Source organism: Patagioenas fasciata, unplaced genomic scaffold (assembly GCF_037038585.1).
Source record: "Patagioenas fasciata isolate bPatFas1 unplaced genomic scaffold, bPatFas1.hap1 Unplaced_255, whole genome shotgun sequence".
Taxonomy (NCBI): Eukaryota; Metazoa; Chordata; class Aves; order Columbiformes; family Columbidae; genus Patagioenas; species Patagioenas fasciata.
Genome location: NW_027288683.1, coordinates 50,626 through 69,124, shown reverse-complemented (window position 1 = coordinate 69,124; position 18,499 = coordinate 50,626). Strand labels below are relative to the sequence as shown.

The following is an 18,499-nucleotide window of genomic DNA, read 5'->3' as shown; positions in this document are numbered from 1 at the left end:
ACAGTTTTTTCACTTAAACCATAACTGTGCGTATTTACTGCAGCTTTTCCACCTGCCAGTGCTGTTGTTCTGACACATCCAGTGCAGAGGCTGCGGGGACCAACAGCAAGGAGACAGGTCCCACCATTGCTCTCAGATGTTGTGATTAATATGGCATGAAGCCAGGTGAAAAGCTCCACTTATGGACATTGTTGACTATCAACAGCAACCCAAGTCCTTGTTATTCCAGCCATTTTTCCTAGCAATAATTCTTCAGCAACAGAAAATGCTTGTGAACGAAACCCAAAACATTCTTGTCGAAATCTTAAGTCAAGGGATAGAATCAGATTTGCTCCTTTTTCTTACAAGAAACCCTGCATACCCTGTGCAGTGGAAGAAGAAATGGTCAGTGTAGGGTTTTGCTTTTTCTTATAAGAAAAGTTGTACAACCGATGAGGAGATACTTACCATGCACAGGGTCAAATTGAGTCCACATCACTGTCAGAGTTTATCCTTTGAACCCAATCATTTCAGCAGGCATAGACGTATATAAACACACACACATTTGACAATATGGGAAGTGCTACTGATAGGTAAGTTATGTAAATGATACAGCATACTATAATCACCTTTAAACTTATTCTTGGAGTCCAGAGGTTTCTGGAAGGGATCAACCTGTCACATTGTCACTCCAGTGCTCCAAAGTGACAAGCCCATTAACTGCAGCGATGTCACAGTAATTCTCCCAACAACTTGGTGACCTCTTCACAAACCTCTCTCCAGCCTAACACAGGCCTGAATAAACCTAGCTCTTCCACAAACTGAAAAGAAAAAAAATATGCAAAAGCCTGTAAGTTGCCTTCAGGTAGCAAACTTCCAGAACAGGTGATGTTTCTCTTCTTGTTTGGGATGGCAGGTCTGGTTTTGGGTGGGTTATTTCTCAAATGTCACTCTTAATTACTAGTAAGCAAGTTGACCACAATTCTGACACTGACTTCAGAAGTCCACTACTTTCAACAAGGGTTTCATCCCTCTTTCATATTTCCTTTCTAACACTTTCTACATGAGTTATGGCGAACCCCCAGTTGCGACTGGCTGAGATGGGCAACCTCAGAACAAAACCCTGAGAAGGCCACTGAAAACCACAGGTAAATACTCGTTGTCTAGAAAGCTGAAATAGAGAGATCGTCCCTCAGTCTACAGGGAAATCCAGCCAGGCCACCAGGATCCTACTGATCCACCAAACAGCAACAACACAGCCAGGAACATAAAGTAGATACAAGTAACTCCCACACAATGGAGAACGTTGACTCCTTCTAGAGATTAAAGTAATGCAGTCTCCCTTTGCTGAGACCAATAACCAGGCTTTGTGATACAGATGCTTATTCACTGGAATCCAAACCAGACCTATCGGTTTGCTGTGCAAGAGTCACCCAAAATGCCCAACCTCAGATATTCCCAATGAGGCTGTACGCTCAAAACCATGGCCTGAGCACAGACAGCATTTCCCTATCCCCATGAAGCACCCAGGCAGGTGCCTTTTTCTTAGAGCTGACTATTACTGTTAATGACCCACATCAATGCTTTTCATGCTCATTTGGAAAAAAAAAAAAAAAAAGAAAACCAAAAGGCACAAGCCTTCAAGCCTTCTTAATTCTCTGCCATAAAACTTACATCTTAGCACAAAGAAGATTCCCATATGCGGAACACTCGTTTCATCTGTCATCAAGCTGCACAAAAAAAAGTCTGCTGCTCTTGACAAGCTAGAAGGTAAGAAAATGACTTTTGGTCCAGAGTGTCAGATGATATGGCAAACTCATCAATCTCATCGAGGAATCTCCTAAGAAATGCCACCTATAGGTGTTCATAAACCTGACACTGGTTTGGCTATATTCAATTACAAGCAAAGAAGGATAATTAAGCAGCTCATGATATGGAATGGCTAAAGCATGTGCAATCTTATTTATGTTCTTTGCACCTGTGTTTTCTACAGTTTAAATTATAATACTGATCTTTTAAACTGCACTCAGGGAATATCCCAGTTCATTCACATGAGACAGAGTAATATGTTCTATTTTTAATCAATATGTAAACAAAAAAGGATGCAATATCTTGTAGAGCCTTACCAGTAGCCAAATACATATATTGGCAAATTACTATTAAATTGTTTACTATTGTCTCAAGGCAACTTGAGTACTGCCAGAACTAGTCCGTGAGCCCAGTTTACTTGTCACTGTAATTCACCCCTTTGTTCTCTCCACATTTATTATCTTCTCTGTTGTATTTCAACTCGCATTATTTAATTCACAATATTATGGGAACCTCTTGTAGCTCATCTTTCAAACTGGACTGTAACCTCTACCCGCGTAAAGCCACAACTGCATTTCCCAATGCACGGAGCAACAAAACCACACGATCCTCGCTAAAGCCCTCTAATCCTTGACAAAGTCTTTGAGGTGTAGGCGGCTGCCCCCACTAGATGTGCACAGCGCCTACGGGAACAGCACCGCTCAGCCCGGCGCAATCCGCATCCCCGCAACGCTGAGAGCTCCGACTGCGAGGCCGTTGCTGCAGCCCCATGCCCTGGGATGCCTGACTGTCCTGCCTGTCCTGCCCGCCACCTCTCAAGCGATGCCACCGTGGAGTGAGCGGCAAGCAGCCCCTGTGCCTGGGGTCCCCTGCGCACACCTATGGCCAGGTGGGTCACACAGCAGGTTTGTCACAACTGCCCAGTTTTTTCTATCATCGACAGACTGTTCAGCCCCTAAACAACCTAGGAAAGACAATATTTTTACTGAGTTATTACATTTTTGATTACTTATTGCAGTATAACAGTGGATTATTGCATTGTCTGTCATTTCATCCTCTCTATATTTGTCCTCTCTATATCCTAATTCTTTATATTCCAGTCATTACTCTTGACAGATCTCACAGGAGTTATCAGCTATTTCCCAGGTATTTTTTTTGTGTGTGTATCCCTTAAAACTACTAGGAAAGAAAGCACTGATAATCGGTCGGGATATATTAAAAACAAATCTAGTGCAAACTCTATTTTTTGAAAAAGCCAGCTAGGTTCAAGCCTCCTAAATTCACCTCAAAAGAAAAAAAAAAAAAAAAACCAAAACACCAAACAAAAAGACCCAAAACAAACATCATGTACAAAAGAAAGAAGAGATTGTATGATATGTGTGTATCTGGACAGGGAATTCGTGACACATGCAATGCTTCTGTATTTCCATTCCATTTTAAAGTGTACTGGTAACACACTATGGAATTTTTGTACGGTGAACACTTTCTCTTAAGTTAGAAGAACAAAACTGGCTCCATAAAGGAAAAGTATAGCTATTCAATTGAAAGGAAATTAAACTCCTTTCAATATATTTAAATGCACGCAAAGTTAAACAAAGTTTTTAACCTTCAAAATTTGACATTAAAAACATTTTAATAGCTAAACATAAACATTAGTTGACTTCTGTACTATAACATGTGGATTAATTATAATTTACAGTATTTATGTAATACAGCTTTTATACATCCCCCCAAAAAATCTAATGCCAAACACATCAAAGACTTGGCTGACATTAAAAGCTCGTATTGTTCAACTGTGGTAGTATACTGACATTTAATTATAACATCCAAATACTCTTACATTCATTGCGTGTACCCTCTGGACAGCACAGAAAAAGACTTACTGAACTCAGTGAGGATTTTAAGAAAATTTACTTCATTGCCAGCATTAATATGAACATAGTAACCTCAAAGAAACAGAAATTTTGTAACATTTTAACTACGCTCATATGCCGCTGAAGTGCCCTGTTCAATAGATTCGGTGTTTTTCCTCACCGTCATTCAATGATCCTTCATCTTTGCTATGCTTCTGTTATATTGTGTCTCTTAGAAATACAGAAAAATATACTTAAAAACTACTAAAAAAATTACTTCAAAAATATTTGACTGAAAAGGATAAAATGTGTCAGTTCAAGCCATGTCTTACTATTTTTAAAAAACAAGATTCTAACATAAACAATTTACTTTTAGGGTATTCACAAAGAATGGGATGGCTTTTAAATAAGCTGTTTCTTCTATAACAGTGAACTTCTAGGGAAAATTTCCTTGTACATTTTTCCAAAAAGCCAACAGTGTAGCAGCTTCTAACTACGTGCGCAGCTCAAACCTCTCAGAACAGCAATATAGAAAATCAGTTTTCTTAAATGTTGAATAGACTGCAAGCAGTATGCTAATGGAAAATTATTCTACAAGTTATAGATACAGTTATATTCTATGGTACTGTCTGCCAAGTAATTAGAAAAATCTCTGTTATATACAAGTGTTTTTGGTTTTAATTGTTACTTCCCCCCCCCCCACGTCTCTACCTTGTATTTTGTTCCACAGAAAAAAGCAGTGCATACCCAGTTTTAAATTACAAAGGATTACGAAGTGTTGAGACTGTCAAAAGAAAGAGTGAAGGTAAACTCTGAGCCAGATTAACACAAATGCTTTGTCACCTGGGTTTTCCTCTCACCACCTAATTTCATAGGGTTTTTTCCATTCAAAATATTCTCTGCTTCTTAAATTTAAAAGTAATCCTTCAAACAATCTTACTGTTATCTTTATTTGAACTGATGAAGTAGGAATGTCCTGTGCTGAAGTTTCAGTATTTTGCAGACTTCTCTGTTGAGGAGGATGTAACCAGCCCAACTGACACATTAACTCTACTGTAGTTCATGGGAATTTAAAGATTTTCTTTCAAGATTACAATTATACAAGAGATGAAATTGAACCTTCATTCTTTACAATCGAAACTGACTTCTAAACCAACCAAGCTTTACAATTCTGAACACATCGTTCAGACTCGTATTTGAGAAAAATCAGCAGAAACTCAGCAGACCAAAAAAACCACGAACATCCTTAACATTTGGTATTTACCATAAAAATGAAACAACAAGAATTAATGTACTCGATTGCCTCTCAATCCGTACTGCATACCCTCCTTAATAGACAGGGGGTTTATTTCAATATTAAAACCATCAAACACAAGTCGATGAACTTTTAAGATTACATGCTACAATAAATGACGAATAGTGAATACAAAAAGCAGTCATTAACATACTCACCTACTAGTTTCAAGAACACATAATTACTGTCAACCTTCCCATTTCAGAGTTTTCCTGCAAACTTTAAAATTCCAGAAATAAAGACGACTGTAACCACATTTTTTACTATGACTCCTTTCTAAAAATATATTGTAACGTATTCTGAACCAGATTCTTTATGTTTATATCAAGAAATTCTACATTTATTAATATGCAGTTAATTAGGCCACTGATTGAAAGAAACTATCTTTGAAATACAAAGCAGAGCTTTTGTAAGTTGCCCAGACAAGTTTCATTATTGCTGTTCCAGAGATCTAGAAGTGTTAGAGCCGGGACATGGTAGCCCATTATTGTTTCCCCATTGCAAATTAAACAAACAAAATAAAAGAAACCAAACAAATCCTCTTGACGTTATATACAGAGTCCTAAGACAGCTTTAATCAAATGAAACATCACTACTCATTTGAAATTGTTGACAGGATTCACCAACAGTATCTTTAGTTGAAAACAGACAGATGAATAATTTATACGACAAAGCCTAGAAACAATTTTCCTTTCACAAATTTTCCACCAAAATATTTCTTCTTCTTTTAATTAGCTAGCCAATTATCTGAGTAACTGCTGAATCACATTCTGTTAAAGCTGACTGACAGTATGGTGCACTTGGGCCATTTTCATTGCACGTTGATTGCAGGAAACACTTTCAGGCTTTACTGAAAAAGCACGGCTATTGCAGTTCACTTTCAAGCACAGAACGACATTTCCTTAAGCAACCTGGCTGTGTGCTTAGTGTTCTCTGCTCTGTTGGACATCTACACAAGTGAAATCAACTTAAACTGAAGGCAATTAACAAAAAATAAAGGTATAAATTATATACATTTGCTTATGAAATTCTGAGTGGATACTGAAATGCACTAAAAATTACTCAAAGAATTTTTTGGTAACTTTTTTTTTTTTTTTTTTAATAAAAACAAAAATCAGGCTAAACAGCCACCCAGAAGTTATTTGGTGAAATTATTTTACAGCTTTCCAAAGGAGGTGAATGGGTTAAGATTTTAGGGTCCAGATCCTTCAGTGGAAAATCTGCCCTAACACTTTTTTTCCACAGCACATGGAAACTCAGCCGCGAAAGGCATTTAGTCGATCAGAAATCAGCTCCAGTGATAAGCTTCAAATGCTGGGTCTGGCAATTCCAGGTGTTCTCAAAGCCGTGTTGGCATCACAGATGGAGAGGATTTTTACCCTTCCCCACATCCTGTTTTAAAAAGCAGATGTGGGGGCTCCCAGGACCCTGACAGACAACTCTTTGTTCCCACTTGACTGGAGGGCGTCCAAGTATTCTTGCTAAAGAAAATGGGGTTTCTGTGTCCCAGTTGTGCTACGAATGAAAAAAAAACACTAATGCCACAGGCTCTTTAGGGGCACTTTTTGATAAGAGTGGCCAAGATCACCAACACCTCCACAAGTCCGTCAGTTGATTGATTTTAAGGTCATTTTTTTGTTGTTTTTCTCTCAAGCCCAAAAATATAAGTAAATGAATTTCCTCTAAGGTAACAGCTCTAAGATTTAAGATCCATCACGGAGAATTAATTGGGCTTGGGCTTCAAATTGTCCCATGTCAGTTATTCAAAAAGTAGTATTTGAAATCACTAACTGAATCAAATGCAATTATTTTCCTGCTCAACAAAGCCAAGATTCCCATTCTTTCTTTAGTCATTTTACTGAAACATTTAGTAGTGGGCTGTTTAACAAAGCTTAATACTGGACATTAATATCTATTTTGCTCAGATACCAGGGCGTGTGGGGAGGGTTACCTGACGTGTTCGCTCAAGCAAAGATTCAGAAAAAGAACTGTTAGTGGTAAAAAGGACTAACAAATAACAAACAGAAAACCCCAAACCAACTGTCTTTGGCAACTTCACACATGAATACAATTCTGAGAGAAATGAACGGGAGTCTCTAAAATATTTCTTTCTAAAAGCCCACCATGATATATGATGAAGAGACAGGAAGGAATATAAAATGTATTTGCAGATTCCTGGCAAAAAAGAGTTAACACTCCTTGCTGCTTTTTGGGGGTAGTAAGATGGAATATATTTATTGGTATAACAGGATTTCTAAGACTGCATGATTTGCTTAGTTGTATGCCTATAATGCCTATGTACTGGGTCAAAAGATACATGGAAAGAACTGTTCCAGAGCTAATTATTCACGAGGAATATAATTCCTTCTTGGTTTTACCAGTGTACCTTAACAATGGCTTCAGAGTATTTTTAAAAGATTAATAAACCTCATGTTCTATTAAGATGATATTTGATACATTGCGTAAATGAGTGTTTTGCAGCTGAAACTCCTTCACAGGTTCCCTTACTGCACTGTATGCAGCAGGTCACTGCTAGAACTAGAAAGCTTTAGCTCATAGTTTAGCAGCTCCAGTCTTAAGACATACAGTGCTGCATCAGCAACAAGATTATTGGATTCTCTTTGCCACTCCATTTACTTGGAAACACTATACTCAAACTATACTGAAGATCAGCAATAAAATCCATTAAAAAGAAATTTCTATAGTTTTCACTCCAGGTAAAACAAAAGTAGAAAAAACACGGGTCATTGCTTTAGAAAATAAACTCCTATTGAAGGGACCGCTAAATACCACTGAAGTAATCCATCACATTCAGCACAATTCTAATACTCTGCTGACCTGTATTACTTGTTTGATACGTTAAGAGCCTGAAAGTTGGGCTTTGGTAAATTTAAAAAGTCACCATGACAAATTTCAACAAAGAAAATCGTGATATGTTGTGAATGTTAAGCCATTTCTACTACCCAAACAGAACATTTTGGGTGTTTAAATCCTTGAAGGTAGGTGGCTTAAAGAAATCACAGCTCTCCAAGTGGAGAGGTGGAAAGGATCCGGCTGGGACCAAAGCAGCTCATTCTTTAACAAAGCAGTTCTTTAACAAAGCTCCTTTTGCTTCTCTTTTTCTCCTCTACACTTTTTTCTTTTTGTGAGTTTCAAGACAGGTAAATGACACCAAGAAAAGATAAAGACTTCCATACGGCAGCTCTGCAGGTCTCTAACCAGAAAACACATACAGTCCTCTGGATAACAGATAGTACACTTTTCAGCATTTAAACATTTCCGTATCTAAGCATCTAGTCCTGGGCATCACTGGGGATTCATCTACACTTAAAATGCATAAAATTAAAAAGTGCTTCAGAGCAGTCTGTGCTGCTAAATTTGTAATTTTTATAAGAGTATTTAACAAATCTATGTAGCCAGAACTACAAGCTCCCAGGACAAGGAGTGACCAAGTTGTGCAATTTGGATGTTTTAGTTAACACAAGCAGGATTGTATCCTACTTAATACAGGAGTGGCACTCATGGGGATGACTGCAACAGAAACAATTTATCATTATAGCAAATAATAAGATACACTGTTGACATTTTCCTAAAGGATATGAAGATCTTTGCCACTAGAGGAAAATATGGGCATAATTATGCTGCCATTTATTCTCTAGTTTTAACGTAATTCCTGTTTTTCACCTGAGACTGCAACTGAAAATATTATCTATAGTGATATAAATAAGAAGTACAATATCAAGGAATATCTGTTCAGCTCTTTAACTACTTGTTAATCTTACTCAATACCAACATGTAACACTTGTTTCCATTTGCTACAGAAATATTTTGAGTCAGATTATCATTAGTCACATCTCATAAAACTCTTTCCAAACATTTTAAACCAGTTCACACAAAACCTTATGAGACTAATATTGCAGGTAATGAAAATTTAGACATACATCAGTTAAGACACTTAAGATATCCAGGGAAGACATAAATGAGCTACAGGACTGTGTGAACTGCTACTGTGATGACCATGTTTTCTCAAATTAAGAGTTTATACTGAAAGAGAAAATAATTTCCATTTCCCTTTGTTCAAAGTAGTATTTCCTCCTCATACAGAGATTTGCATCCATTGTCTAATAAGATTATATAGATGCAGGTGTTAAATAGTAGCTTCTGCCAGGCTGCACTAATGCAAGTTCAAATAGATATTATTTGTCGCCTTTTGTTTTTCAGGTGTAATTCATCACTATTGCTGATTACACAATGATTTTTCATGTCAGTATGCGTGCCAACAAATAGCATTTAAAAAGTCAGTAACCACTGACAAAAAGAAAACTCCATGTTGCTACATGAGGAAAGTATTCTGGTAATATTCTCCATGGTGTGATTAAGGTGAAGAGACAGAGGTAACTTAACTACTATTAATAATTACATATTTATACAGACTGAATGCGCTAAAGAGCATTTTGTTTTCTACTAACATATAAGCTCATTCATTCGCACCTTCTCCTTCAAAGTCCTGCTCTAATTTTGCAAATGTGTCTTTAGATAGGGAACCATTTACCAGTTAAACACCCATATTGAATCAATTGTTTCTTCTCTTTGCCTCCTTGCCTCCAGTAAAAGAGTTGTTATTATATGAAAGAGGCTGAAAACAGATGACAAACTATCATTCTGCCCAAAACACCAATATTTATCCGTAGTGATACTGTAAAAATAAAAGGCTATGTGTGACATCTTAAGAGGTTTTTTTTTTTTTTGAGTTGACACTAATTTCTGATGGAAAACTGTGCATTATATTTAGCTGCAGATTTCTTAAATTTTCACAGTGTTACAGTTTGTTTACACTACTTTGTTCTAGTTTTAAAACCCAATATAAATAAAGCCAATTACGACATGTAATTTGTTTGTCACAAACAAAGATGGAGTAGTAACTCTGCAGTTAAACTGCTTTGCTCTTTCAACAGCATGAGGTCCAAGAATTTGGGATGGGGGGCAATGTCCAGCCAAGACACTAAACGGTTAAACAAAGAAAATAATTTAACACAATGTGAGTGAATCTGGCTACTACCAGCCTCCAGCACACACCAAGCACTCTTCACGCGTTCTAATGGTTTGCACAGAACTCAGTGTGCTCCTTCTATTCACCATTTTGAAGTTTCGTTCAATTTCTTACCTTTATGAAGGCATAGAATTGCATTTTAGCTGCTTAGCTAATAGTAAATCTTAAAAAAAAAATGCACGTGAATAACTTTTACTTAAATAAAACACTATGTAATTGCAGTGGTCCTCCTTAAAATAAACAAACAAAATAACTGTTTAATTAAAACTTTCCCAAATGTACTTTTCCTGAAAGTACACCTACTAAAGAAAAACAATAAATAAGTAAATACATAGATGAGGAGGTGTATCAAATATTTGATACTTGCAAGTTGTTTATGCTTACATAACGCAAATTTATGATTTTAATACATCTCTATTTAACAAAGCACTGTGGAAGGCAACATGTGTTTCTACGGCTTCCCAGTCCCACCAGCAGTGTCCTCCCCCAGTTTCACCCCACAGCCCTGTGCTCACAGAGCCTCACTAGCAACTTCAATGAGCATCCTTAAAAATAGAAAAAGAAGTTCATGACTTCTCCTATCTAGGTGTTTTAAATACCAGCATTATCAAGCAGTCACCCCAAGACCCAGGAAGGATAAGGATATGTTGTCAGCAAAGGTAAAAAGAAGATAAGGTCTTCAGTGCCCACCCCCTGCCCTGACAAAATCCAGGGCTTGATATTGGTCTCCAGGTCAAAAATAGACCGTCTGCATCTGACAGCAGCAGAGAACATTTCCACAGTTATCTCATTGTTAGTTGTTTTGCAAACCACATTAAGCACTTCACATAACGGCATCCCTATCTGCTGTAACCCATTTGGAAACAACAGCTCTGAATCATGCTCGAGAAAAAGCGTATTTGCCAAGGGCAATAGGAACAATTAAGAAAAATAAATCCTACCTCTGAGTCCTTTCTCCTATGTCTGTGCATTGTGCTTCAATAAAAGTAGATATAATCTTTACAAATGCCACCACTATCCCATTCACAAGAATTAAAACCAAAACCCATAGACCTTCATCTGCCTTTGCTAATAGCACAATAATATAACACACTGGAGACACAAACGCTTCTATCAAAAGATTGAGCAGCTACAGACAGCAGTAAGATATCCTACGTTCTCTTCCTTTCCATAGGAAAGAAAATTCATTAATTATTAAACATTATTCTAAGTAATAACAACAAACTAATATAATTAAGTTAAATGAATACGCTACCTTTTCTGATCCATTATCCTTACTTTTGAGCTTTTCCTCTTACTGATAGAAATTCAGTAATTCCCCATGTTCTTGCCGAGCACTCACGTAAGTTCGCAAGGTTCGACTGCACGCGGCGTCCCAGCCAGTATAGCTTAAATCTCCAACAGCCGGCAAGCCCAGCAAGATAAGCACTGGCCTATGGAAAGTTTATCTTTTGAAAGGGAACAGGATGCTTGAAACACAACTTAAGGCCAGGACAGTCTGCAAATTAATGTTTTGTTATACTTTGTAGATTAGCAATCAAGTAAATACATTTACGAGATCATCTGCCAGGTTCCACTAGATGTTACCAATTACTAATCAGTTCATTTAATCTATTTCGAACAGGCAGGTATTGGACCCACATTTTCTTCACCACAGATTTTTATAATTTCATAACAAAATTAAACAAGCTAATTTTCGAGATACACAATTTAACTAATAAAAAGATGGTGTGCTTTTTAGCTGAAACATGCAGATTTCTTTGCAAAACAGCAGAACGAAGCTTTTTTTTTTTTTGCAAGACTGTCTTCCATAAGAAACCTTTTCCTTTCTGTTTTGAGAAAAGTCCTTTGATTTTATTTAAAAATAGTATGTTCTAGATTCTATAAAGTGAGCACTGATAGGCTTTTCTTGAAGACTATACAATAACCAATTTCTGTAATGTTTTTTAAATTCAAAGTCAGAAACCAAGTTTTAAAAACACCTTACTAAGTTGTAATAGCTTAAGAATTCTGCAGCATTACTAGATCACATTGTTGCATGAAGACATTTTCACTATAAGAACTATTGAAAGATGATTTTTAAAACTGCACAAGAAAAAATTTCTACTTGCATTTTACTCAAAATTTCTAGTAAAATAGAATTCTACCAATAACCTTGATGTTAAACAGAAAGGTTTAGAAAATAACTAACACAATACCTTCAGGTACAGTGGGATTCTGAGGTACTGAACAGTTGCAAACCGAACAAAAATTTCATTACATCAAGGGGCAAAATCATCTGTATACAGTAAATGAAATGACGGGTATTATTCAGCCATATGTCTCTGGTCACAATTAACAAAGTATCAGCGTATAGAACAGGATCCCTATGACACCAGATGAAATTAGCATTATTCCATGAAATTTATTCTTGGATGTGTATATGTTCTTATTTAAAAGATTGGTAATCACAAATTTAAATAGTTATTTCCAAGCCTGATTTAAACAAAAGCAAAACAAAACCAAACCAAACAAACACACACACAAAAACAACAACAACGAACCACAACCATTGAATATTTAAAAATAAAAAAGCGCAACGTTATGGAGGTTCAGAGACACCTAAATCTCCTTCACATGATATATTTTTAGTTTAGAAGTGATAAATAATTTCACCTGCCAGTCTCGAATCTGAGATTCTAACCCTGAAGGGACTTCCCTTTGCCAGAAAAGTAAACTGCTTTTGGAAGATATGTTTTTTTTCAGTGATATACAATCCTTTCGATAGGATACAGGCACAAAAATGTATTTTCCTTCTGCACTACATATTCATATATACAAGAATGTGAAATGATTTAAACCACTAGTAAGCCAGTATCTCTGAGAAGGTAACAGCTTCTCATAACTTAAATTTCTGTGTTCAACATACCTAGAGATTAGGCACAAAAACGGGAAATTTTTGCAATCACCTTCAAGAACAGAATACACTGATATAGTAAGCAAGAATAAGCTATAATATGAGCAAATATGAGACACCATTTCATTGAATGATCTCTAAATAGAAAATATTTAATTATAGTACAATTGTCTGATGTGCCACAGTATGTTATTGTTGATTGATGGATAAACATGAGTGATTGTCCATTTTGCTTGTCCCATCACTCCTCCATAACCTACTCAAAGGAGTTTCTGCATAGAACAAGACTTCTGCATGGTTATCAGTTTACCCGTATCTATTATCTATGGGGATAAATAAGTAATGGAGTTTGATATCATATTCTATGATTTTTGCAAAAAATATTCTTCTTTCTGTAAGTAGAACAAAAGATTGAACAGACCCCGTCACTTCATAAAGACCTCCGTCTTTAAACTGAAAAAGGGCAAGGTTAATATGTACAACATGACGTTTAAAGACTAAAATAAATGATTTATGCAGGAGAAGTGACTTATGCTTTACTCTGTAGCTTTCCCATAAAAGTTACGGTTTGACGTAGTTGATTTAGATAAACATAGCTCCTAGGAAACAATGACAAAATATGGTACCGCATTACTGATTAACAAAAATTTCCTAATTTGAATTAAATAGAACTTGGGGGCTGAGATAGGAAGAAAAACATAATTAAGAATTTCAAAGGAATGTTTGCAACATTAAAAAAATCTTACTTGCGTCTGAATAATTTTTTTAACCAATTGCTGCTAAAAAGATCTTGTACTACTTCTGCAACTGAAAAGCTGCATGGAAGTGTTGCAACCATATTATGCATAAAGAATTTACTTCTAGACAGACAGCCTTTACGCTTACAGACAACTTCTTTCTCTTAAAATGAGAAGATGACTGTAAAAATCACAAAAAGCCTCAGGGTAGTAAAATCTTTTAAAAACGCTGTATTTCGATCAACTGATTTTCCTACTGGCAGTAACGCTTTAAACTGCAGAGGAATTTAAAAAGCTGTCCCAACATATCGAAACCAAACTCAGAACATCTTAACAAATTTCTCAAGTTTCTATGACTAATAGTGTATCACAGAGTTGATAGTTATGGGCTAAATGCAATCCTGACCTTTTGCGCTTAACGGCTCCGAGACCCGCGGTCTGTGCGCTGAGCCAACACAAAGTCTACGCTTACAGCAGCGCTCTGCAAGCCAAAAATCCTTCCAGGCAGGATTTCAACTTGTTTTATACAGGCTCTTTAAAACACAGGAAAGGGCTCCCCACTCCTCCCGGGAAGGCAATGTCTTTTATAGTCGCTCCCTCCTTCATCAAAGTCAAATTTTCTTGGAGTAGGGACCATATAGTGCCAGAAAAACGCTGTTAATAGAGCGTTTTCAGGCCTTTGATCAATGTTACAATTCCAGTACATAAAGTTTTGTCTTTCTATCAACTCTGAAAACCTCTGGCTTCTCTCAGACAAACAAATATTGACTTCCCATTCCCACCACCTTAAAGCAAGTCAGTGGGCTGGATTCCTGAGCAGAAAGCTCTCCAGGTGTCAAATCTACTGTGATTCTCTATGGTGTTTCTTCTAAACAGGAAAAAGCGATGGATATTTCTTCTTTGTGCTTTATACACAAGGTCTAGCTGCTGAGGAAGAAGCAGACAATTCTTACATAAAAGGCTAAAACCAAAGTTTGGTAGAGGAGAAACTAGGAATCAGGCAGATCAGGACACGACAGCACATCAGGAATACTAGAAAAATATTGTGTGGCAGAAAACATGAAGGAAAAGTTACTGAGGAGTAGGGGAGGAAAGTGAGAAGGGCTGCAGAAGAAGGGCATGGAAACATCACCCTTTCAGGACTCCTTCCCTTTCTCTGTCCCCTTTCCCAGCCCTTATTTCACTGGAGAGCCCATGTTCACATACTCTTTGCAAAAGATGTGGAGAAAGAGGCGAAGAGGCTGTGCAGAACTGAGCCCCCTGGACTTGGAGGAATATTTAATGAAAAATATAATTATCTCTCTGCTACTCTTCAATTTCCTAAAGCCACTGTCATTTATTTTGTTTCACAGGACAAGCCATAGAAATCAAAACAGCAAAGCCCATTAACCACCAGCAACACTGCAGTGAGCAAAGACAACTTGAGTCAACAAACATGCGTGGACTGACTATGAACAACAAATGCTCCTTAAAAGCAGCTGAAGATCATCAGGAAACTGTAAAAAAGAGACATGTGCATCATGTATACCTCTTTCCCATCTCCCCTGCATGGGGGTGTTTTGACACTGAACTGGGGAATTCCCCAGAGACAGGGTAAAGGAAAAATAAAAACAGCTTCCAGCCAAGCAACGCCAGGCATGATAAAAACCAGTTGAGGAAGTCACTGCTTAAAACAGTAAGACATAGCAAGCTGTTAAAATGACAATTGTGTTGGAAACTACTCTTTTTCCCAGTGTTTCTCAGCTCCTGTTCAACCCTCCTTGCCTGAGCACATACAGACAGGATAGAAAGCGCCATTCCAGATCGGATGAACCAGCCCAGCGATGTATGTCCTACCAAAGGCAGTCTACAGGCAACTGCTCCATGGATGGTGAGACAACCACAAGATATTAAACCCACTTCAGGAAATTTTCACCTCCTTTCCAGAAGCTAGTTCATGCCATGTATTTAGGCTTCTTATTATTCTTATCTCCATCCCATTTTTCTGGGCTTCGCCAAAGAGCAGGATAGCCTAAAAAAGTGTGTACAAAGCCCACCCTACAGGATAACTGTCAATAGATTTACTACACCAGCCTTAATGTCCCCTGAAGACTTCTTGGACACAGGTTCAAATGAGAAACCCTACACAGCTGGATGTAGGGATGCACAGGGAGCTGCTGCACCCCATGTACTCCTCAAATCCTGCCTCTGCACAGCACAACTGCACCTGTCCCAATGCAGGATGCCTGGCGCCTTCAATTAATGCTGAGAAAATCCTGAGCAAAGTACCTACTTAAATTTGATGGGTTTGCCATTTAAAAGATGGTCTGTCAGCCTAATAAAAGCACTAGTTAGTAAACAACATTATTGCACAAACACTGGCAGAATTATGAGCAACTGCAAGCTGCAATTACTTTGACCTTAGTCACCATGCCCACACAACCAGTGATGCTAGTGCTGTGGTTTAATTTCAGATCAATGCAAACAACAACTATCAAACATTCCCATCACTTCTCCAAAGAGGAATCACCATTACCCAGTTCTGCTAGAGAAATTTACAATTGAACAGATGTAAACTACTTCATAGCCCTGAGGAAAATGGAATTCATTCACCAAAGTGTAGCTTGAGCTAAGCTAATCCGAGTTGCGTATCTAGTTTTTGCAGAGCTTTGAGTAGCAATCAATCTTCCTACATTCACCAACAAGTGATTTGTTAATCTGCAGTTTTCATAATGTAATAAAGAACAGTTGGATTAACCAGCTATCGTCATAACAGCCTGATGAGCTTCTTAAAGTCTCTTGGTTACTTATTGGGTATGACAGAGTACACAGTGCAGTGAAACAAACTGAGCAGTATGGATTACATCATGTTCTGCCATCTGGAAAACATTATAAGATAACCACTAATACTGTGAAGTATCCTGAATCCATTCTTCATTTATAACACAACCACTTGAGCTCCAGAAAGAGCATCTGAAGAACGATTTGTAAAATATGTTACTGAAATCTTAACTACAATATTGTTTTAAATAAAAACCATATCTAAGTACAAATTTGAATTTCAGCTTATATCCTTAACTGATTATATACTGATACAAATCTTTACTAATAATTTCTCTTCAAATCCATTCCTGCAGTAGAGTAGTTAGGTCAGCAAAGCCATACTGGGATACAGCTCCCCAGGACCAGCAAGGTGATTTGAAGACTCCCCAGTAACTGATTAGCAACTTCTATTAGTTATGCAGCAAGATCAAAAAGTGTGATGGCATTTGACAGTAACACAGAAATTCAAGTTCACTGCCCCAAACAGCTCAGTGAGCGGGTGGGACAGGCTGGCAGCAGACAGAGCCACTGCAGTCATGGGGCTACAGGTTATTCCTGTGCTATACATTATTCCTGTGCTGGTAGGGGCAGTGCTCACAGTCAGCTGCTGAAGAGAAATGCTGCCTGAAGAATGCACCGAAGAGCAACTCAGCAGCCAAGCATTGTGTTTTGTGTAGTCACAGTTCCCTCTAGCATCACCTACTTCTCCCATCAGGAATGCCCAGCAACCTGTGTGACTTCTGGCCCGTGATGCACATCCTGCAGGGCTCGGTCACGCTGCCAGAGAGGCCAGACATGTTCCTTGCCAGCAAGGGTCTAACACCACTTCTGACACGTGAAGCACAACAGCACTTAGATCCATTTCTGTAAAATTTCCTCCATGGCTGAAAGCCAACAAGGGCCAACATGCAGCAGTTTAGTTTCACAGTGGATCCGCTTCACCCGTAGCCCTGGGCTGACATCCCACTGTGCTCCTGGAGATATTTTGTTCAGGAAGACAAAGTCAAGCCCTTGACAGGGCAACCAGCAGAGACCTCAACAAATGAAATCTCTGGGCTGGCTTTCCCAGGCAGCCATTCACATCTTACTTTCAAGACTTTAGTATCCCTAAGGAGATATGCAAGAGGGTTATTATCCACAGCTCGAGAAAACATTTATGTATGTATATATATACGCATAAAAACGTATGCATACATACACACACACTCTCTATACAAAGCTGTGCTCATACAACATTCTCAGCTCTTCCACAATCCCCAACCCTCCAAACAGTCAGGTCAAGCTAATCTCATCACAGATTTAATATCAGTGTGGTAAAACCTATGGAAGGAGTACCTCATAGAAGGTGCTGTAAAAGTTAAGCCATGCCACAGGCCATGCAATTATCTATAATCTCAGCTGACAGAAAAGCCAAAGTGCTGGCAGGAATTTGAAGCAGTTGAGGTTGGTTTATTTTTAAAATTATGCCTTGAAAATATAAAGACAGTTTCCATCGTACCAATGCTTTGACCCAAACTGCCCCAGAAATGTAGTAAGAAACCAATAGACCTCTTGGACAACCCAGTTTATAATTCACATCATTGTCCTGACAGTTTCTACACAATACCCTGGTTAAAGGAGCACAGGTCTTTTTAGAGGACACAACAGATGTGTGGGAGACCACAACAGGGTGTTTATAAGTTGGGAAAGGTTAGCAATATTAATAGCTAAAATTGTGAATGATCTCTAAAATAGGAGTTCCTTAAATAAGTATAACTGTATATAAGTGCACAAACAAACACATACACACATAAAAATGTTGATACATTACCTATATATTTATTACTAATGTTGAGATGTTTTCTATTCCACCTGCATGATATGCTACACAAGAAAGATATTTCCTCTGGTTTCATTATCAGGTCCCATGACAGGAATCTTTGTATTATTTAGTACATTTTAGTGAACACCACTTTATGACCTGGTTCTTTAGTTTTATCACCCAGTTAAATAAATACATTCCATGGGCCATTTTTGGAAATAAAAATGAGGATGTTTCAAATTCATCAAATGAAGACTGCTATTAAAACTATTTAACAC

The 18,499-nt window shown here is 37.7% G+C and overlaps 1 long non-coding RNA gene across 1 annotated transcript; it reads left to right on the top strand.

Moving 5' to 3' along the window:
- The first annotated feature begins 1,476 nt into the window (after nt 1-1,476).
- On the top strand, nt 1,477-16,650 carry LOC139826817 (uncharacterized). Its single transcript, XR_011736947.1, has 3 exons — nt 1,477-1,749; nt 2,311-2,677; nt 14,971-16,650. It is a non-coding gene; the product is annotated as an uncharacterized lncRNA (long non-coding RNA).
- The last annotated feature ends 1,849 nt before the right edge of the window (nt 16,651-18,499 follow it).